The 23536-nt window shown below is 46.8% G+C and overlaps 1 protein-coding gene across 1 annotated transcript in view; it reads left to right on the top strand.

The window, feature by feature from the left end:
- Positions 1–23536, top strand: part of LOC137518507 (polycystin-1-like protein 1) — a 330792-nt gene that overhangs the window by 16349 nt on the left and 290907 nt on the right. The window contains exon 2 of the mRNA XM_068236461.1: positions 262–380. The gene's annotated coding sequence lies outside the window, so the exon portion shown is untranslated. The remainder of the gene's footprint in view (positions 1–261; positions 381–23536) is intronic.

Consider the following 23536-nt stretch of genomic DNA (forward strand, 5'->3'; position numbering starts at 1 on the left):
ATATTTATTAAAAGTTATGTTTTAAATATATCCAACTCCCCTTGTATTGGCACAAAACAAGTATATAAATAAGTATAATTAACAATTTTGATATTGTGTATTTATTTTGGGTTATTATAAATAATATGATCTGTTCTTATTTAAATTCTTTTAAAGTATGCTAGTTGAAAAGAAACACAAAAGTTTTAGTTAGTTTGCAGACATAACAATATCTTTATTATTATCACTGATGTCTATCTGCTATTCTATTAAATTATTTAGATACTTGCTGCTCGTAAGAGAGCTCGATACCTTAAGTTGGCCCGACCACCCACTCCTGCTCAACTAAGAATAGCCAAAGATAAAATCAGGAGGACAACGCTTATTAAAAAATCAGTCAGGTAAGGTCAATTCTCCTATTATTCTTATATGAAGAAATAAAGATAATATGGATGTAAAAAAAAGCTTCTATAAAGGCATCCTAAATCTGAATTTAAAGTAGACCCATTTCAAAAATGTATTTAAAATATAAACGTAAGTAGAGATGTAAAAGGTGATACAAGAAACTTCAAGCAACATAGAAGTGAAAACAAAATCATACATCAAGATAAACAATCGTATTTATACTCCTATTTCTAAATACGACTTTCCTGGAATCCCATGGTGTTACAGTATTTTGTATTCAAAAGTTAATATCTACATTTCAAATTTTGGCTGTCTTAGGTACATGAGGATAGTTTTTTACTCCCATTTGTAAAGAAAAGCATGTGCACCTTCCGTTCATATCTCAGCGATTTTAATAGCAAATGTCACGGACGGTTGCGGGGCCGCAGGCGCGTCCTGGAACCGCCCGTGAAGAAAAAAGCGATCGCACTCGATTCCCTGCATCGATTACGCTTCAAATCGATACAATCTGGGTTGAGTGTGTAGGGGCAGCTGAAGTCCTTTTCTTAGCAGAGAGAGAGCACCATCCTACAGGCTGGATGGCTCTTTTGATATGCTAATGAGCCTGGGCCCAGAGAGTCCCTGGCTTCAAGCTGTGCTGATGGCCCATCCATCAGGTATAAGGTGACAAGCACCATGACAGAACCAATCTAGAGTGAGGAAACTCAGACACTCCGACTCCTTTTCCCAGCAGGGAGCCGACATGTGGCTTGCTGCTGCCAACTTCAAAGAGCCTTTGCCTGGGAATGACCTGGTATAAATCCCACGGGTCTCTCATATTCCATAAACTGCTATATGTATCATATTTTCTGTGTTGCCAGGCTGGCAGACCCTCCAAACTAACAGAGCAGGCTTGACCCTATCTGGCGCTGGTTCTGAAGGAATTTCAGACCATCCTGAGGGAAAGACTGCCAGTTAGGCAGTTCGGAAGTGCCCTGCTGATACCACAAGGGTCCCACCCCTCATGTTTGGTATCAGGCTGCTGGGTACATCGAGGCAGACCTGAAAATATTAATAAATCTGCCCTGACCTGTACGGTTCTGTGAGATAGAGCCCATATATGGTTAAGGCATGATTTCTGGCCCCCAGGACAAGGGGAGGACTCATCTCATGTTCTAAGGGGGGGTGTGGGCCCGCCCTCACTCCCTCCTACTGAATCAGGGGCATAAGAATGGCAGAGGAGCCAAACTCAGTGTCCTCCACACTGAAACATCTTGAACTCATCAGGTGCCAGCTTGAGGATATGCTGGCATCCACCTGGTCTGAACTCTGAACTCAGATTGAAACCCAGAACTCTGATTTTCCCACAAAAAGGACATCTTTCCAGGAACTAAGTATTTTTCTCCCTTCTTTTATTTTTTTATACTGGCTATTACTGTTTTAATAATTGTGATTTTAATAATTGTCTGTATATATTAATTATTTATATTGCGTGAATAAACGACTTTCTCCAAGTCATTCACTGTCCGCTACCCTGCTTATCAGTAGAGATGGGCCGAACGGTTCGCCGGCGAACGGTTCCAGGCGAACTTTGGGGGTTCGCGTTCGCCTGCATCAGGCGAACTTTTGCGGAAGTTCGATTCGCCCCATAATGCTGTATTGAGCAAAATTATTAGCCTCCATTTCACTGTCAGCAGACATGTTATTGTCAAACACACTGCTTTCAGTGCTAGAGAACCTGCCCACCCTCCCTTCAAGCTAGGTCCTTTATACCATTTGACTCAGTTGTCTGGCTACACTAATTAGTTATGGGACAGCTGGTACACACTCTGCTAGGGAGATTTTAATTGGCCTCCCTCCTCCCTCCTCCCTCCTCCCTTCTCCCTCCTCCCTTCTCCCTCCTCCCTCCTCCCTTCTCCCTCCTCCCTCCTCCCTTCTCCCTTCTCCCTTCTCCCTCCTCCCTCCTCCCTCCCCCCTCCTCCCTTCTACCCTTCTACCCTTCTACCTATTCCCTCCTCCCTTCTCCCTCCTCCCTTCTCCCTCCTCCCTCCTCCCTCCTCCCTCCTCCCTCCTCCCTTCTCCCTCCTCCCTCCTCCCTCCTCCCTTCTCCCTCCTCCCTCCTCCCTCCTCCCTCCTCCCTTCTCCCTTCTCCCTCCTCCCTCCTCCCTCCTCCCTCCTCCCTTCTCCCTCCTCCCTCCTCCCTCATCCCTTCTCCCTCCTCCCTCCTCCCTCACTCCCTCCTCCCTTCTCCCCTTCTACCCTTCTACCCTTCTACCTATTCCCTCCTCCCTTCTCCCTCCTCCCTTCTCCCTTCTCCCTCCTCCCTCCTCCCTTCTCCCTTCTCCCTTCTCCCTCCTCCCTCCTCCTCCCTCCCTCCCTCCCTCCTCCCTTCTACCCTTCTACCCTTCTACCCTTCTACCCTTCTACCTATTCAGTAAGGAGTTCAAGGCAAGACTGCCTAACACTGCAGGGTGGCCTCTTGAGCGCGTCCCTGTGGCTTGCAGCTCTTGAGCGCTTTGAGTCCGACAGGAGAAAAGCACTATACAAATGTTTGGATTATTATTATTACTGCAGCCAAATAGATCAGCAGGGCTGCCAGGCAACTGGTATAGCTTAAAAGGAAATAAATATGGCAGCCTCCATATACCTCTCACTACAGTTCTCCTTTAAGCAACCTAATGGTTCTATTGCATTGAGCATAAATGTAAAATTTTAGGCTAGCTTCACTTACTTCTGTAGTGGTAAAGTGCTTAGGGTGATGTGCCCACCACACAGTGAGATCTGGGTTCGATTCCCAGCTATGGTATGATCTGGTGTTTGACATTTTTGTAAGATCTGACAAGATTAGCTGCATGCTTGTTTCTGGTGTGATTCACACTACTGCAGCCAAATAGATCAGCAGGGCTGCCAGGCAACTGGTATAGCTTAAAAGGAAATCAATATGGAATTCAGTCTCTTCTGCCAGGGAATTATACTATTTTAAAAACCAGTATACATCATACCATAGCTGGGAATACATACATGAGTATACATCATACCATAGCTGGGGATACATACATGAGTATACATCATACCATAGCTGGGAATCGAACCCAGATCTCACTGTGTGGTGGGCATGTCACCCTAAGCACTGTACCACTACAGAAGTAAGTGAAGCTAGCCTAAAATTTAACATTTATGCTCAATGCAATAGAACCATTAGGTTGCTTAAAGGAGAACTGTAGTGAGAGGTATATGGAGGCTGCCATATTGATTTCCAATTAAAATCTCCCTAGCAGAGTGTGTAGCAGCTGTCCCATAACTAATTAGTGTAGGCAGGCAAATGGTATAAAGGACCTTGCTTGGAGGAGGGAGGGTGGGCAGGTCCTCCAGCAGTGATGTGTCTTTCACTCAATTAGGTGTGGCTCCAGGTATTAGAGCTTTTGAAACATGTTTTCTATCATTTTTCCAGTTGCTAGAATTTTTTTAAACTTTCAAAGTTCGCCTCCCCATTGAAGTCTATTGCGGTTCGCGAACTTTTTCGCGAACCGAACCTTTCGCGGAAGTTCGCGAACCTAAAATCGGAGGTTCGGCCCAACTCTACTTATCAGCACACACAGAACTGATCCCGGGTCTCTGAAGATACGCTACTGTTTGTTTGTTGTTGGCTAGACAGAATACCGTGTGTTTAACCGTTTTATTCACAGGACTAGTCAGTCAGTTAGTGGGACCACGGTCCCATGGTAACCGCGGTGGTGGCAGTTTACTCTGAACCAGTGGGTGAAGTTGTAATCACCCGTGTCTCACAGGCTCCCTTCCGAGTTGTCTGCGGCTAATTCTTAACGGTTCCTGCGCATTGACTGCGACCAGAGTTCGCACGATCTGTGCGCTGGCACTGTTTAGAAGGCTAAGTGCGGTCAGCCACTAGGGCTCCTGTGACAGCAAACAACTTCCATTCCAGGAGGTCTTACATCAGCGTACATCAAAAAAGGGCGTCGGGAAAAACGGGTGCAGGGTGTAAACGATAAGCAGTAATACCGTTTATAAAAATATTGTTTAGTATTTCGTTTACAAATAATATTTTACAAATGTATAAATCATTAAATGTGTATGAAATCGGCAATTGTGAAAACGTTAATCTTCCCTGTTTCAAAATGAAACTTGTAATTACGTTTGTTAAAAAAAAAAATGATAAAATATGTTTAATCGTGATAATTGTACATTATTGTGAATAACCTTCATTTATCATTTCTTCTTATAATAAAATCTGAAAAAATTGTTTATAACAATGATATAAATATAACTACATTCGTAAAAAGTGTTGTAAAACATTAGTAAGTATTCCTAAAATTTTACTAAAACTATATCTAACCCTACTCTCACACAGAACCATCCCTGTACCTATTCCTAACCCCTAGACCCCCCTGGTGGTGCCTAACCCTAACCACCCCCCTGGTGGTGCCTAACCCTAAGACCCCCCTGGTGGTGCCTAACCCTAACCACCCCCCTGGTGGTGCCTAACCCTAAGACCCCCCTGGTGGTGCCTAACCCTAACCACCCCCCTGGTGGTGTATATTGTACTGTAACTATACCTAACCCTACTCTCACACAAAACCCTCCCTGTACCTATCCCTAACCCCTAGACCCCCCTGGTGGTGCCTAACCCTAAGACCCCCCCCTGGTGGTGCCTAACCCTAACCACCCCCTGGTGGTGCCTAACCCTAACCACCCCCCTGGTGGTGCCCAACCCTAACCAACCCCCTTACTGATCGCTTTATTATGTGGATAATAATGCTTTACAAATAGTGACTGTAAAAAATATATTGCAATTTACGTTATGTACTAATCACTTTATTTTGTGAATAATAATGTTTTACAAACATTAAGGAATAAAAATTTTAAATAATTTTATTGTGTGGATAATAATGTTTTACAAATAGTGACTGTAAAAAATATATTGCAATTTACGTTACGTACTGATCGCTTTATTTAGTGAATAATAATGTTTTACAAACAGGGATAAAATTTTAAAATAATGTTTTAGTTAAATATGATAAATGTGTTTAGTATTTTTATAAACGTTATTCGTCACGGGCGCATTTTCTAAACTTAAATCATCACAAGCACAGTTATCCAGTTCGGCCTTTCTGGACGAGCTTTCTCGTCCAGAAAGGCACTGCTGTGTTCCCTGCGTGGTGCGCGCGATCGGGCGCGCGCCCGCGCGCGCACCCGCCGCCCGCCGCTAGCCCCCCGATCAGTGAATGGGAATATAATTCCCATTCACCGATCTGACTTCCCCGCAGAAATACCGATGCTTTCTCTCCAGAGAGCGTGGTATTTCTGCCCCCCAGGAAACAACTTCTCTGAATTTTAGTTCCTGGATGCGACATAGTTCGCATCCAGGACTTTGCTCACTGTGGCCATCTTGTGGCCAAATAGTAAACTGCACCCACATACATTTTTAATAAAACAATTACATTATTTTACATTAGAAAATAGCAGTTTCCCTCCCACCCCAAAAATTACCCACATACATTTTTTTATTTAAAAAAAACAAAAAAAAAATACAATAAAAAAAAACAAAAACAACATAAATAGTTACCCAAGGGTCTGAACTTTTTAAATATGCATGTCAAGAGAGTATGTTATTATATTATTTAAAATTATAAGCCTATAAATAGCGATGGACGCAAATTGAAAAAATGCACCTTTATTTCTAAATGAAATATCGGCACTATAAATTGTGATAGGGACATCGTTTAAATGGTGAAATAACCGCGACAGATAGGCAAACAAAATACATGAGTTTTAATTACGGTAGCGTATATTAATTTCAAACTATAATGGCCAAAAACTGAGAAATAATGATTTTTTTTCATTTCTTTCTTAATCTTCCTGTTAAAATGGATTTAGAAAAAAATAATTCTTAGCAAAATGTACTACCCAAAGAAAGCCTAATTAGTGGCGGAAAAAACAAGATATAGATCAATTCATTGTGATAAGTAGCAATAAAGTTATAGGCGAATGAATGGGAGGTGAACGTTGCTCGGATGCATGAGATTTTCGGCACTGCGGCGCTGAACCGGTTAAAAAACATTAAAAATCTCGGGGCGCCAATTGTAAAACATTAATTATCTCCGGCTCCCTTTTTTCCTGTTTGGCGCTCATTAAACGATATTTATTATGGGAGTGAATGGCGGCGCCCTTTTTGTCCACTAGCTGCCGGCGCCCTTTTTTCCCTGTTACCCTTACATCATACCAGTGCTAGATGTGACAGCATGTGTGGCAGCTGCAGGAGTAGAGGTGGGTGGCGGGCACAAACAGTGCACCTGCTTTTCTTTATAAATGAAGTAAATTTTGTTCTTTCTACCATATACTGACAAAGCCACTGCAGACCAACAGGGGTCAAGCAGTCGTGATGAGAATGTTGTTATCATTGCGTTTTCACTTCATGGGACGTTAATAATAGAGTGTGCTAAACAACTATTGTTTCCTTGTGCGTAGATAGTTTTGTTTGTTTGTTTGTTTGTTTGTTTGTTTTTTAAATCATATTAAGTATTGAGCTTGCTGCTTTCCTGTACATAGATGCATTTTTCTCAGACACACAGGAGTTTACCTTTATTAGTTTGCACTGATAGTTGCTACAGTCAGACTGTAAGGAAACTGTAATGTCAAGATCTGGATTCTTAACCCTTAAAGAGAATCTGTACTGTCCGATTTGTGCAATAAAAAACATACCAATCAAGTCACTGTGGACTCCTGGATCCCTCTTTGCCGTTTCCGCCGCACTCTGCTGCGACCCTGGCTTTTAACCATCCAAGTACCAGCGGTCTCTGCCCCTTTAAGGACCAGAAACAAGAAACAAAAAACGGCGGAACACCAACGAATACCGACAAATCGCTGCACATACCCGCCGCAATTGCCATCACTGCCGCACGTCGGGATCCTGTGCCACCCACTCTGCTGTGTCTGTGATGGCAGAGTTCCTGTGAGACGGTCATCAGCCGCTTTTATTGGCTCCTGACCCTGTCTTTCAATGTAAGCCAATGGGAGTTGCTTACATTAAAAGTCAGGGCCAGGAGCCAATGAAATCGGCCCCTGACCCGCTCACAGGGCTCTGCCATCATAAAGACAGGCAGAGCAAGTGAGCTGCGGCGAGAGATGTCGAGATTCAGTGGCGAGATCAGCGGAAGTGACGGAAACAGCGGATACACGCAGAGGCGGCTGATTGAAATCTACGCGCTGCCAGCCAGGTAACCACCAAAACAGGGCATAGATTTCAATCAGTTTAGTCCTTAATTAAGGCAGTGTTTACAAACAAAAAACATGGCCGCTAACCAGGAAGTGATGTATATGTGTATATATATATATATATATTTCATGTTACAGTATACTACAAGTTTTTATTACTTAATGAATTATCTGCACTCCAGTCTGGGATTCTCACAGTTTCTCAACATGTGATAGGCAGCTCCCTCCCCCCTCAGCCTCACAAACTGCATCACAGACAAGCTGAAACTGAAAGCAGAGACGCTGTCTGTGAGGAGTAAACAAAGCACACAGAGCCTGCAGGGGGTGTGCATAACTTGTATTTATTATAACAGAGGCAGCTCATTCCTCCCTGGGTTGACAAAGCTTGACAAAGAAAAGATTAGATATATTACAGAGACAGTGCAACCAGAAAAGGCTGCAGTAATCCAGACCACATTAGAACAGGTATAGGAACTTATAGGATAGAAGAAATAAGGCTGAACATTTTGTTATAGATTCTCTTTAAAGTGTACCCGAGATGACATGTGACATGATGAGATCAGTGTATATGTTATGGCCAGAACCCGAAGTTTGGCCACTTCTAGTTCTGGCCGGCCACTTCGGGTTCTGGCCGGCCAATGTGCGAAGTGGCCGCTGCGCTGCGGTCAATGTGAGGAATGGAATGATTCATGTAAAATGAATGTTTCTTCTGGCCGCAGCAGCCAAATGTATCGCAACCTAGTTAATTTAATGACATTAAGTCGGCGGCAATGAAACAGATGAAGCCACCGGCTTTTGCTCTGCCTCTCTCTCCTCCCCCCCCCCCCCCGCCCCTCTATTTCCGTTTCTTATGGCCAGCCGGCGGGGACACGCGTGTCCGAGAGTCGTTCATCGCGCTAGGGAAAGCAGAGCGGGGAGGCTGCAGACATTGCTTCTGCCAGCACCCGCTCTGCAAGAACGGCAGGCTTCCCTGCCGCGACGAACGACTCCGGAGGGGACACGCGTGTCCCCACCGGCTGCCAATAGTAAGAGAAGGAGAGAGAGGCAGAGCAAAAGCCGGCGGCTTCATCTGTTTCATTGCCGCCGGCTTAATGTCATTAAATTAACTAGAAAATAAATGACAAATAGATTAGCGCTCTGCCACTAAAGATATGCACTAATGAAAGTAAAACACAAGTAGAGCGCTACCCTGCTCTGTGCAAGCTGTATAAACATAAAATAAATAAAAAGGGTTTCAAAAGCGCTGCATACATAAATTACATAAACACAATCTAGTCAATGCAAGCAGTTCATTTGTATTGTGAACACAGTTTGTGTAAGTTCATCCAAGCGTGGTAAATCAGCCAGTGAGTCACACAATACAGTTCATCTGAAGTTGTGAATTTCAAAAGTTCACTCTCCCCTTCAGTTCCCCACTCACCAGATCTTGCGGCCTGTATGGGCCCGTTTAAGCATCTGGGGTATTGGCCACCCCACAGCCTCTCGATCTGATAGTCCTCTTCAATATATGGCTCCAATCCACTCAGAAGTTAGTTGTAGTAGCAAGAAAAAGAAAACAAAAACGCTCACATAGCGTAAAAATATCCTCCATTTATTGATAAAAGTTCATCCATAAAAAGTGTGCATCCAGCACAATCTCAAAAGATAAAATTTTGCAATAAAACCAGCAATAAACTTGGTTGGCCTTTGACCGGGTTTGACACAGAAAAAGCGCTGACAACCGCGCAAAAAAACGCACCATAAATGTCCCCAGTATAAGGAAAAAGGGTGGGTAATGGGGTTAAGACAGGTTTCTCCGCTTTGACGCACGTCACAAGCGGTACCTGTACCTATGCCCCTCAAGCTGTAACCACCTCACCGTTCACAAGCTCCGCCAGCACCAGTCAATAGAGCAGCGTGTCCCGACGTACCGCGTCCGGTGACGTCACACGCTCAGCACGTCGCTCCGTAGCTCCGCCCAACGCGTTTCGTTGCTATGCAACTCATCAGGGGCTGAGCCCCTGATGAGTTGCATAGCAACGAAACTCTGTTAAATTTATTATAACAGACTTTAAACTCTGTTAAATTCAAGTTACTGTGCCCTATCTGATTTATTATTACTGGTGCTAGGTATGGTCAGTGAGGTGCTATTAATTGTGAATTTATGCACATTTTAATGTGTAACTTAAATGAACCCCTGGGTGTACTAATGGTAAAAGGGGTTAGAAAAATATTTTTCTCTGACAATTGTAAACTTTTAAAAGCACATCTTTATTCACATCATCTTAAACAAAATATGAAAATGTGCATAGAGAAACTGCACAATACTTCCACCAAAAGTGAAGTTAAAAAGACACCAGCATAACTTATATCCTTACATGGCTGGTGCACACCGAGCAGGTTTTACTCGCGTTTTTACAGCCGCTTGCGGCTGTGGATACGCTAGGGTAATGTATTTCAATGGGATGGTTCACACCAGAGCGGGAGGCGCTTTGCTAAAGCGCATACTCCCAGGCTAAGGCATTTTTTGGATTGCGGAGGCGTTTCTGCCTCCAATGTTAAGTATAGGAAAAACGCAAACTGCTCTGAAAAATGCCAGTTCAGAGCGGTTTTGCAGGCGTTTTTGTTACAGAAGCTGTTTAGTAACACCTTTACTGTAACAATACATGAAATCTACTACACCAAAACCGCTACCCAAAACCGCAAAACGCTAGGTGAAACGCTACATAAAAATAAAAAAAGGCATTTCAAAAACCGCTAGCTTTTTGCAGATCTGCTAGCAGTTTTTGGTGTGCACCAGGCCATATTTGTGACTAGGGATGATCGGAATGAGCAAATTCCGTTCCGCCGGAATTGCCCCTACTGTCCAGGGCTGGATTGCCAATAATCCAGCCCTGATTGAAATAGCTTTGACAAGTTGGCAAATATGTATTCAAACAACTCTGTAAATACAATGTATTTGGTCACAAATAGGGATGCTCACCGTGTTTCGCGGAATTCATTTTTCCGTGATTCCGGCCGGAATTTGGTGATTCCGTTCCGTCACATCGGAACGGAATTGCCTTAGCGCTATAGCTGAACTTCCGCATAACGATACGTAATTCCGGCTGAATGCGGAATTTTGTACGCCAATCACAAGGAAGCCCCTAGAAGAAGTTTAAAGTGAAAACAACCGGATTTCTTCATGAAAATAGGAATTTCTGCACCAATCAGAGGCTTACAAAAACCACCCAAACGGATTTCTGCATGAAAATCTGAATTATATCAGCACCAATTACAGTGTTAACAAAAAACAATCAATCCTATGTTAGCAACCAGCTCCCTAGCTATCTCACCTATCCCAACCATTTTGTATAGGTCCCAAAGCTTACGTGACACCTCCTGCGGCGCAAAAACCACCGCCATTTTACTCACTCGTGTGCCTGCAGTAAATAGAGAAGGGACAGCTGCTGCAGACTCTCATAGGGAAAGATTAGTTAGGCTTTTGTAGGCTTCTTAGCTTGCTCCTTGCTGATTCTTATTGCTAAAATAACACCCCACAACAGCTCTTTTGAGAGCTAATCTTGTTCTTGTGATCTATTTTTTTTCTGTGTGTCCCACTGACACTTGTGTTGCATAGACAGCCTTGATAATTCATACTGTGTGTGCCACTGCCAGGCCCAGCACATTCAGTGACTACCTGTGTGTGTGACAGGTGCACATTGTAATACCCATTACTGCATATACCTTCCTACCTGTTGTTCACAGTGCACCCACCTACCTAAATGAGCTGAGCGCATGCAGTGTCACTGTGCCTGTCCGCTACCTGTCTGTGTGTGACAGGTGCACATTGTAATACCCATTACTGCATATACCTACCTACCTGTTGTTCACAGTGCACCCACCTACCTGCGTAACCTGAGCGCACGCAGTGTCACTGTGCCCGTCCGCTACCTGTCTGTGTGTGACAGGTGCACATTGTAATACCCATTACTGCATATACCTATGTACCTGTTGTTCACAGTACACCCACCTACCTACGTGAGTTGAGCGCACGCAGTGTCACTGTTCCTGTCTGCTACCTGTCTGTGTGTGACAGGCGCACATTGTAATACCCATTGCTGCATATACCTACCTACCTACCTGTTGTTCACAGTGCACCCACCTACCTACGTGAGCACACGCAGTGTCACTGTGCCTGTCCGCTACCTGTCTGTGTGGGACAGGTGCACATTGTAATACCCATCACTGCATATACCTACCTGTTGTGTTCAGTGCACCCACCTCATCACTGCATATACCTACCTGTTGTGTTCAGTGCACCCACCTCATCACTGCATATATCTACCTGTTGTGTTCAGTGCACCCACCTCATCACTGCATATACCTACCTATTGTGTTGAGTGCATCCACCTCATCACTGTATATACCTACCTGTTGTGTTCAGTGAACCCACCTACCTACGTGAGTGCACGCAGTGTGATATATCACTCCGTGCATACCTGTTAACTGCAACTGTGTGCCTGCACATTCAATTAGTCAAGTCAGTGCATACCTTTCACTTCATCCCCCCCCCCCCCCGATATGGACAAAACAGGTAGAGGCAGAGGTAGAGGCAGACCCAGAGGAAAGCCACCCGGCAGGTCTGAGCAAGGTCGTGGTGATGTGATTTAGTGCAGCCCTGTAGCAAAGTACAGTGCTCAAAAGAAGGCACGTCCCATCAACTCCCAAGATTGTCAGGACGTGGTTGACTATTTAACACAGAACACCTCATCTTCCGCAGCCACCAGCGCTACTCCAAGTACCACATCCGCTACATTTGACAGTTCGCAGGAGTTATTTGGTGGGGAAATCACTGATGCACAGCCATTATTGTTACAACCAGATGAGGGTACAAAGCAAGTTACACCACCTCATATGTGTGAGTTAGGTGACACTATGGACGTAACATGTGCGGAGGGGGATGATGAAGTACCTGCTGTTGGTGCAGTTTTGGAGGTGTCTGAGGCAAACGAAGCTGGGCAGGATGATTATGATGATAATGATGATACGGATCCCACGTATGTTCCCAATGGAGGAGATGAACAGGGGGACAGTTCAGGGGGGGGGGGGAGTCAGAGAGGAGTAGGAGGAGATGAGTTCCTGAAAGAAGACAGAGGGAGCTCATCATCAGAAACAGCTGGTGGCAGTGTCCGGCGGCATGTATAGCCACCTATGTACAGTCAGCCAACATGCCCTTCAATGTCAGCTGCTGATGCCACCATAGTGTATTCACCCCAGGGGGGCTCAGCGGTTTGGAAATTTTTTTATGTGTCTGCCTCAGATTGGAGCAATGCCATCTGTTGTCTCTGCCTCCAAAAATTGAGCCATGAAAAGGCCAACACCCACATAGGGACAAGTGCCTTACGAAGGCACATGGAGAAAAGGCACAAACTGTAATGGGAAGAGCACCTGAGCAAAAGCAGCACACAAAAGAAAAGCCACCCTCCTTCTCCTCTTCCTCCTTCAGGTGCAGCATCTTCAGCCGCTTTCTCCCTTGCACCTTCACAGCCACCCTCCTCCACTCCGCCTCTCACCTTGAGCGGTTCCTGCACCTCTGCCCACAGCAGCCAGGTGTCCGTGAAGGAAATCTTTGAGTGGAAGAAGCCTATTTCTGCCAGTCACCCCCTTGCCCGGCATCTGACAGCTGGCTTGGTGGAACTGTTAGCTCGCCAGCTGTTACCATACCAGCTGGTGGACTCTGAGGCCTAAATTTGTGGACATTGGCAAACCGCAGTGGAAGATACCATGCCGCAATTATTTCTCTAAAAAGGCGATACCCAAACTGTACCGTGAAGTGTAGAGGCAAGTGGTGTCATCTCTGGCACACAGCGTTGGGTCAAGGGTCCACCTGACCACGGATGCCTGGTCTGCCAAGCACGGTCAGGGCCGCTACATTACTTAAACAGCCCATTGGGTCAACTTTGTGACCGATGGCAAGCAGGGAGTACGTGGCTGTGCAGCGGACCAACTTGTGACACCTCCACGGCTAGCAGGCAGGCCTCCTCCTCTCCTTCTCCTCCTGCTACACCCTCTCCGCTATCATCCTCCTCCTCCTCCTTGGCTTAATGGCAGTTCAACTCTACTGGTGCTGCAATCTTCTCTCCAGCTACACAGCCCCATCTCCCCAGGGCCTATGCTGCATGCCAGGTACGACGGTGTCACGCCATCTTAGACATGTCTTGCCTCAAAGCGGAGAGTCACACTGGACCAGCTCTTCTGGCTGCTCTTAACAAACAGGTGGATCAGTGGCTGACCCCGCACCAGCTGGAGATCGGCAACATGGTGTGTGACAACGGCAGCAATCTGCTTTCCGCTTTGAATTTGGGAAAACTGACACATGTACCCTGCATGGCACATGTGTTGAATCTGGTCATTCAAAGATTTGTGTCAAAGTACCCAGGCTTAGAGGACGTCCTGAAGCAGGCTAGGAAGTTGTGTGGGCATTTCAGGTGGTCTTACACAGTCATGGCACGCTTTGCGGACATTCAGTGGAGAAACAACTTACCGGTGAGGCGCTTGCTTTGTGATAGCCCGACTCGCTGGAATTCGACCTTGATCATGTTCTCTCGCCTGCTAGAACAGGAGAAAGCCGTCACCCAGTACCTGTACAATTACAGTAAAAGGACACAATCTGGGGAGATGGGGATGTTCTGGCCAAACAACTGGACACTGATGCGAAATGCATGCAGGCTCATGCGGCCGTTTGAGGAGGTGACCAGCCTGGTGAGTCGCAGTGAAGGCACCATCAGCGACTTGATCCCGGACTCTTACTTCCTGGAGCATGCCATGCGTAGAGTGGTGGATCAAGCTGTAGAGGAGCGTGAAGTGGAACAGTTATGGGAGGAACAGTTGTGGGAGCAATTTACATCAGAACCAGATGTTTCCTCAACACCTGTGGCAGCACAGATGGGGGAAGAGGAGGAAGAGTCATGTGGGGAAGAGGAGTCAGACTCGGATGATGAGGAAGGTGTTTCTTTGGAGGAGGAGGGGGAACAGAAGAACAACAGCAGCAGGCGTCGCAGGGGGCTTGTGCTACTCAACGTTCCCGTGGTATTGTTCGTGGCTGGGGGGAGAAGGAGGACTTACCTGACGTCACTGAGGAAGAGCAAGAGGAGATGGATAGTATGTCTGGATCCATCTTTGTGCAGATGGCGTCTTTCATGCTGTCCAGTCTATTAGGGACCCCCGTATAAAAAAAACTCAAGGGGAATGAGCTGTACTGGGTGGCCACGCTACTAGACCCTCGGTATAGGCACAAAGTGGCGGACATGTTACCAACTCACCTGAAGGCAGAAAGGATGCAGCACATGCAGAACAAGCTGGCAACTATGCTTTACAATGCATTTAAGGGTGATGTCACAGCACAACGCAATAAAGGTACCACTGCCAGTAATCCTTCTCCCATGTCAACACAGGCAAGGACAGGCCGCTCCAGCGATCTCATGGTGATGTCGGACATGCGGACATTCTTTAGTCCAACGCCTTAACTTAGCACTACCGGATCCACCCTCCACCAACGCCTGGACCGGCAGGTAGCCGACTACCTGGCCTTAAGTGTGAATGTAGACACTGTGAGCAGCGATGAACCCTTGGACTACTGGGCACGCAGGCTTGACCTTTGGCCAGAGCTGTCCCAATTTGCCATCCAACTTCTGTCTTGCCCTGCCTCAAGCGTCCTGTCAGAAAGGACCTTCAGCACAACTGGAGGCATTGTCACTGAGAAGAGAAGTCGCCTAAGTCACAAAAGTGTTCAGTACCTCACCTTTATCAAAATAAATGAGGCATGGATCGCAGAGGGCTACTAAGTCAGTCCCCACACACAGCATCTCTGCCTGCACGCTGTGTGACTGGCTGCCTGCCCCAAGACTAAGTCGCTCCCCACACAGCACCTCTGCCCGCAGGCCGCTTGACTGCCTTCTTAGCCACCACCAACAGGGTCCAGGACTCCAGGCGGATTCCTGAATTTGCTATAATAATCTTTCTGGTGCGTGTACATGCCTGCCTAATTTTTCTGGCAACAAGAAAACAAAAGGCATGTACATGTGCCCATTCCCCTTCATGATCACTACCTTGCCGCAGTGAAGAGGCTTGCATATCACAATGAAGCAATGACCGCCTGCTATATGAGTGTCTCGGGGGGTGGCACACCAAACATAATAAGGTTGTTGCTTCATTGTGGACAGACCAAATTTGATCAGCTGGACAGTCACTGTTCTGTCATTCAGCTACCTCAGCCCGGCGACCATATGGGCTGGAAAGCCGCCATCAACTGCACTCTAGTTATGGTGCACGCCAGTCCAGCACGGCCGTCACTACACAAACAGCTGTTTGCAGTCACTGCATACCTTTCACTGCATCTTTGACTGCACATTGTATTATACCTGGCAGTCAGTGAATATCTTTCACTTAAATGGATGGCAGACTTGCCCTCCATAACAGATTCTTATTACAGGTAGTACAGTCTATCAGTGTCATCTACAGCAGAGCCTCAGAAGTCCTCCTTTTGGTCACTACCTCGGGACGTGCATGCCATGCCTGCTGCCTCCCTTGGATGTGTAGTAGCCTTTCCTGCTCCTCTTCCCACAGCGTGCCTGCTGCCTTCCTTGGATGTGTGGTGGTGGTAGCCGTTTCTTAGGCTCCCACTCCAGACCGAAATCGAGCCAGGATTCCCCGGCCATTACCAGTGGTCACTCACAATGGCAGACCATTATGGCTCACCATCAAAGATTCTCGTTGCAGGTACTGAACAGCAAGCAGAACAAGTATTAAAAAAAATATATGTACCGTATATACTCGGATACAAGTCAACCTCATGCATAAGTCAACCCCAATATTTGACCCTCTTAAGCTGGATTTTTTTTATTTACTTAAGTACAAGTCTACCCAGGAAAGTTAAAGACTGCACTTGGGCACCAGGATGTCTGTGTGGTCACTGTGACACCTCTGTGTGGCCCCTGTGTCCGCCAGGCTGTGTGGCCCCTCTAGCTTTGTGGCCCCAGTATCCCCTTGGCTGTGTGGCCCCTGTAGCTATGTGGCCCATGTCCCCCTGGCTGTGTGTCCCCTGTTTTACAGGAGCTGCAGCAGCCAGCATCTGTCTCCCCTTCCCCAAAGTGCTACAGCACACAGCTTGCTGAAATTCCCCCCTCCCTCCCACCACCAAGGAAAGGGCCCCCTCTCACTCACTCCCTCCCCAGCAGCTCTCCACAAAGCCCCCCTCCCTCCCATCACCACGCAAAGGATGGCTTTTTCTCCCTCTCGCTCAGTCCTCTGTGTCATCAATGCAGCATCAGCGCTGAAGTGGAAACGTAACTCACTGACTACACAGCGCAACATCCTCTGTTGTCCCTCTGCTCGTTCTGGTCTGTTAGTTTACAATACCACATTCCGATGTCATGTGATTTCATGTGTCATGTGACATCGGAGCCGTAGCTGTGGTATTGTAAACAGACCAGCGTGAGCAGAGGGACAAGGGAGGATGTCGAGCTGTGTAATCAGTGAGTTTCCGCTCCAGCGCTGACCATTAGATGACTGCGGCAGAGGGGGGAGAGAGGGGGAGAAGGCCATCCTTTACGTGGTGATGGGAGGGAGGGGGACTTTGTGGCAAGCTGCCAGCGTTAGGACTGAGTAAGGGGAGAGAAAGAGGCTCCCCTACAATTCTCTGCTATAAGTTGTGAAATGTAGGACTACTCAAGTATAAGGCGACCCCCCCACTTTTATACTTTGAGTCAGTCCTAAATTTCTCGACTTATAGGTGAGTATATACGGTAAGCTTTAACAATGGTAGAGAAAGAACCATTGAAAGTTGATAAGGCAGTCAGACATTACCTGACATCACTGACAGTGCTGCTCAACAGGATTCCGGATATCTGAGTAGACCCGGATATCCGAACTTTTTAGGCCTATCCGACCGGATCCGGATTCCGGATACCTGGGCCAAAATCCGGATAGCTATCTGCGGATAGTTGGTCGCATGCTCGGATATCCGCGGATATATACGGATATCCGAATCCGGGTACTGTTACCATGGAGATGACGTCCGTGACATCATTCAGCCAATCAGAGCGCTCCCAGCCTAAGCCCAAGCAACCAATCACAGAGGGGAACCTTGGCCAGTCCTTCCAGTCCTGTAGATGATGAGAATCTCGTCCTTGCTGGAACTGCCACTGAGATACTTTGTCCAGTGTGTTTGGCTGAAGCAAGTGCATTATCCCAGTGATAAACCCAGCATTTTAACACTAAAACCCCTACTCCTTCTGTATACAATTGTTTTACTGTGTTGTAGTTAGCTAGTCTGTGTAATTTGTTAGTGTCAGTCAGTCTTGTCAGTCAGTCTTTCAGCTGCAGCAGCTGCCTGTGCCTGCTAGTTAGGTCCTGTGTCTTTGTCTGTGTGTGCTGTGTGTGCACAGTCCAGGCTCTTTGGTGCTGCTGGCTGGCCTGCTATTATCCTTAGTAGCAGTGTCAGTGTGTTTTGTTGTTGTACTCAGCTCCTGTCTGTCACTCACTCCATGCTGATTCACAGTCCAAGCCTGCCGCCATTGCCGCCAATAATAAAGTACAAGTACTCTACACATCATCTGACTGTGACATCACCCATCACCTATCTGGTACTATGTCTGGCACTGGCAGCAGGGGGAGGGGCAGCAAGGCCAAGAGGAGAGGGAGCAACATTGCGGTCTCCGGCAGCATTTCTGCCGCATCAGTCTCCATTCTGCCGCTACCCACTGGTCGTCCAGCTGTTAGGGGGAGTCACGTTGCACAGTCACAGCAGCGTGTTGTTGCGTCCATATTCAAGCAGGGTCAGCGGCGCAAATTGGAGGAGAAAGACGCCGCGTCTGTGATGCAGCAGATGGCGTATGACGACGAGCAAGCCAGTGAGGCCACCACCAGCCCTAGAGAAAACATTGGCTTTGCGGAAGAGTCTGAGATGCTGACAGTAATTGTTGGGGGGGAGCCCGTCCATGATGTGTCAGCAGAAGAGGAGTTTTAGGCGGGCTTATCATCCCAGCAGTTGTTTGAGGAGGAGGAGTTTGATCTTGATGATGAGGTGAAGGACCCGGACTACCAGCGACCGGAGGAGACGTCAGCTCTGACTCTGAGGAGGAGAATTCAGTGGGTCTGGTACGCAGGATCAGCATTGCAGGGATTGGCAGGAGCAGCAGTGGGCATGAAATGCGTGACCCAGAGCCTGCTGCTCCATCTGCCAGTGACACTACTACCACCAGCCGCACCACTCAACCCCAGGCCCCAACCACCACTGGGAGAAAAACGGCAGGCATCAGCATCCCATTCTGAGCCACGTAAGGGTAAACTGCAATCCCCAATATGGCAGTTTTTCCATCTGCCCTCACTTGATAGCAAGTTTGTAACTTGCAAATTATGCCATGGGAAGCTGAGCAGAGGATCTAACCCCTCCACTTATGGCACCTCCAGCTTCATCAACCATCTGGCCAATAAGCACAAACCTGAGCATTTGGAGTTCAAGAGGCTGAAGGAAGCTGGCGCTGGCCCTTGCAGAGGTCAGAGCACCATAACCCCCTTTGCCACTCCTGCTGACACTGAGGCCTGTTCAGACAGCCAGTCCTCCTCAGTGGTCTCCTCTACACCCTCCTCGGCCTTACGTGCAAGCCTAAAACGCCACCACCAACAGACCCTGCTGAGTGACTTTTGTGATCAGGGCTCAGCCTCCCGGCAGCCATCTCATATACGCCAGCTGAACGGCTTGCTTACACGGGCCATGTCCTCCCAGCTCCTCCTGTACTCGTTTGTGCAGGAGGGGAGCCAGATGCGTGTGCTCCTGCAGTGTGCAGCGCCGGATTGGCCAATCCCCAGTCGGCACTACTTTGCACGCAAGGCCATCCCAGCACTGCACCATTTTGTCAAGGTGAACGTGGAGCGTGGGCTGGAGCGTGGGCTGGATCATGCGGTGGGTGCACGCGTCCATGTGACCATGGACTCATGGTCAAGTCGGTTTGGGACAGGCCGGTACCTGTCTTTCACCGCGCACTGGGTCAGTTTGGTGGAAGGGGGTGAGGAGGGGACAGCAGCATCATCATCCCAGTGGGTGGTGCCACCCCGCAGCAGGGTCAGGGGAAGTGCAGCAGGTTCCAGCTGTGATCCGGTTCCATCCGCCACCAAACACACCCACCTCAGCAGCAGCGTGAAGACCTACCACTGCCAAGCGCTGCTGCAGATGGTCACCGTGGGGAAGAACAAGCTTACGGCAGACCACGTCCTGGCCAAGCTCCGAGAGCAAGAGAGGAGTTGGCTGACCCCCTGAGGCCTCAGAGTCGGAAAGGTGGTGGCCGACAATGGGGCAAACTTGGTTGCCACCATCCAGCGGGGAAACCTCACCCACATCCCCTGTCTGGCCCACGTCCTCAACCTGATGGTGCAGAAATTCCTGCACAACTACCAGGGGATGGACAGTCTTTTGGGAGCGGCAAGGAAAACGGTGGGTCATTTTCGCCGCTCGGGTGGTGCTGTCAAAAACCTGAGCGGTTCTTGCCTTTTTCATGATTGCTAACCCAGTAAAGGACCAGCCCTTAAAGCGTTGCTATCATATAAATCCGGCATAGTGGGGTCTGAACCCTCTATAACAGTAATTATAGATTGACGGTATACCTTGAAATAAATCAGAGCACTCAGTATATGATTTTATATAAAAAATTGTATTTGCTTATCATACAGCATATATACAAAATATGAACAGTTCTAAGTAGTTCAAAAGTTTAACAGAGGCGCCAATCAGATTAAAATATGCTAAAATTTCATAAAATCTTGGATGGTTTACCACCCCAAGCAACAGACACTATTATTAATTTCACTCCCACAAATTGTGGGAGTGAAATTAATAAATTATTAATTATTAATACTAATATTAGTGTCTGTTGCTTGGGGTGGTGAACCATCCAAGACCCCCCATTTTATGAAATTTTAGCATATTTTAATCTGATTGGCGCCTCTGTTAAACTTTTGAACGATATTGTATCCACCTGTTGGATGGGTGTGATTGCCCAATCTGTCTACGGAGAGCGACTTCTTAGCCTGAGAGGGGACAGGCCTAACATCCCCGCAAGCCTTTTTAGTGGTTGCCTATGCTCGGCAACCCATCTTTGTGAGTATATTTCCTTCTTCTGAAATTTGACTATCAATTGAATTCAGTAACACACTATTGGGGCTCTCGATTTTTCTTTGAGTTCTAAGTAGTGTTTCCTTCAAACAGTATTCCATCTTATCAAGGCTTTAGAGCCAATCTATTATCAATCTTCTAAGTACATTCAAAAAAGAATATAACAGTTGTGTTATGTAGAATAAGATCAAAAGTAGTCTCATCTGTGTCAATAGCTGTGTATCTAGTAGCTGTGTAAAACTTGTAGTAATCTTCTTAAAGAAATAGCATAAAAAATAGCTTCTAAAAAAACTTCTTGCTAACATCTTAACAAAACTTAATGCTGAAAAATTAATAAAATAAATCACAAGAATATTAAGCATATTACCCCTTCTCTGTCATCTCTTCAGCATCTAGAACCACATGTGGGAAGGTAGCTTCTGCTTCATGTGTCTTCTCAGGAGATTGTTGGGTTTCTGCAAACTATGAGCTTTCAGTTCCTACTTTTATAGGGGCTGGATGCAATATGGCTGCCTAATCTGCACTTTCCCTGAATCCCAGACTCTGATTGGCTAAAGCTTCCGTGCGTCAAAACGCTATCTATGTTTTGAATACCTAAATCACAATATTATTGTTTATAAATTCTTAATTACCTTATCTTGTGGGAATTAACGTCATCTGACATTTTGACATTTGATTAAAAGGTCATATTTGACGCAGTTAATTAAAAATGGACGTCAACAGCCATCTTGTCTGCTGATATGACTTACAGTATTTGACCCAGACATGGACTTCCAAAAACATTAAACAATGTCATTTATGACGCATTTCTGATAATATCTCCTTCTGCTAATTCGTTTTTGGAATGTGTCTGTACTTTCCCAGGTCAGGTTGACCCTATAACACTGTACACAGATCTGTAAGCAATCTTCAGCAATTTAAGGCTTATTGAAACATACAGGGCTTCTAATATACTCATTTAAATATAAAGTTTATTATATAATTCTTCTTAAAACAATTAATCATATAAGAAATAATTGCATATTAAATCTTAATAATATAAAATCCTTTTCCATATATGTTTGTCTTTCTGATGAATAAATATAATGACTTCAACCAGCAGAGGTCACCATTTCATAACAAATAATATTAATTTTATAAGACTATTAAACCGCCAGGTGGCATCATTTGTCCTAAATACGGGACAATACAAAAACCTTGGAACTTATTATTGACATTCCAAAGGACAATCATAGTCAAAACATGGCATTATATTCTTGCTGTCTGTAACGGCCTTGTAACAAGTACGTCAACAATCTTCTAACTTACAAGTTAAAACAATCTTATAAAAGTTTCACTTTCTTTAACTATCACTGACAGAATCCAGCATTAAATGTATTAAATTATATTATAGGGTTTAACAATAATTATTTCTTTCTTTAGAAGGACTGTATTTATTTTTAATATTTATATATACATATACATATGACAGCTTTTCCTGCAAAAATAAAACCGCTAGTATTCTGACAGTGCCACAGCATCCCTGGAAGCAGTGCACCGACTTATTATAGACGTTCCAACACGCTGGAATTCCACCCTGGCAATGTGTGAATGTCTGGTTGAACAGAGGCGGGTTGTCAAGCTCTACCTGGTCAGAGCCACCATGGATGCCAACTTGTTGGGGACCGGCACCACCCACCTCCCGGACATCATCCTCAGTGCTGATTGGGGAAAAATGCAACTGGTGTGCTTGGTGCTGGCATCCTTCCTGGAGGCCACCAATATGATCAGCCGGGGCCATGCGTTGCTGTGTGAGTGGGTGACCATTGTGTGCATGCTGGAAAAGGCCCTCAATGCTCTGGTGGAAGTGGGAGAGGAAGCCTTGATCCAGCAGGAGCAGCAGCAGCAACCTTTGCAGTCCACCTCTGTGCAGCAGGAGGAGGAGTTGGAGGTCCCTGACCTTGATGAGGGGGCACAGCGGAGTGCAGCTGCAGTAGTGCGGGGGTGGAGAGAGCAAGATGAGGCTCCGGAATCAGAGGAGGAGGACAGCACTGTCAGCGGTGTAGAAGATGATGGGTCAGCAGAGATGGCAGCCCTCTTCCCCATGGCAGTGGACATGTTGCAGTGCTTGCGCAAAGACACAAGGATGAAGCATGCTCGGGAGGACATCTGGATCACCCTGATGTTGGACCCATGGCTGAAGGGGAAGCTGGCTCAGTTCCTGCCTGTAGGAGGAGACCCTGTGCGCCGAATCAGGGACTTGCAGAGGATTCTGGTTCGGCACTTGGAGGAAGCCTTCCCCCAGACTCCCACCCCCCCTGCTGTCACAGTCCAGCCAGCGCAGCAGCAAGTGCCTGCATCCAGCAGCAGGCGCCCAACAAACCTGCTGTCTCTGACAAAGGCGCTCTACGCCAAGCCAGTACCGCTGCCTACAGAGGAGGTGCCTGCAGCAGCATCCGGCTCTCAAAGCCAGAACCAGCACCTGACCTGGATGGTGGCCGACTATATGGGGTCCTACAGCGGGCTTGACACCGACACCCCTGTGGACCCCTTGGAGTACTGGGTCAAGCACCTGGATATCTGGGGCGAGCTGGCGCAATACGCGCTGGAAGTGCTGTCCTGCCCACCTTCCAGCGTGATGTCAGAAAGGTGCTTCAGTGCGGCTGGTGGCGTGGTCACTGAGAAGCGCTCTTGTCTGTCCAGCCAGTCTGTGGACAGACTGACTTTTTTAAAGATGAACCAGGCTTGGGCGGTTGGTGAGTTCCTGGCCCCTGTTGTTGGCAAGAGGGGGAAATGAAGTGGCTGAGTGGGAATCACTATGCCTACTTCAAGACA

This window comes from Hyperolius riggenbachi, chromosome 5 (assembly GCF_040937935.1).
Source record: "Hyperolius riggenbachi isolate aHypRig1 chromosome 5, aHypRig1.pri, whole genome shotgun sequence".
Classification (NCBI taxonomy): Eukaryota; Metazoa; Chordata; class Amphibia; order Anura; family Hyperoliidae; genus Hyperolius; species Hyperolius riggenbachi.